Consider the following 241-nt stretch of genomic DNA (forward strand, 5'->3'; position numbering starts at 1 on the left):
AATTTTCCTGTATATGGGATGTTGTCTGGTTGGATGACAGCTGGAAAGCTAGCATGTCCGTATTGCATGGAAAATAGTAAGACATTCACTTTAAAGAATGGCAGAAAAAATTCATGGTTTGATTGTCATCGCCAATTCTTGCGAATGGACCATGAGTTTAGAAAAATAAAAAATTCATTTAGGAAAAATAAGGTTGAAAGTGACCCCCCACCTCCATTACTCACAGGGCATCAAATTTGAG

This window comes from Solanum tuberosum, unplaced genomic scaffold, assembly GCF_000226075.1.
Source record: "Solanum tuberosum cultivar DM 1-3 516 R44 unplaced genomic scaffold, SolTub_3.0 scf00843, whole genome shotgun sequence".
NCBI classification, from domain to species: Eukaryota; Viridiplantae; Streptophyta; class Magnoliopsida; order Solanales; family Solanaceae; genus Solanum; species Solanum tuberosum.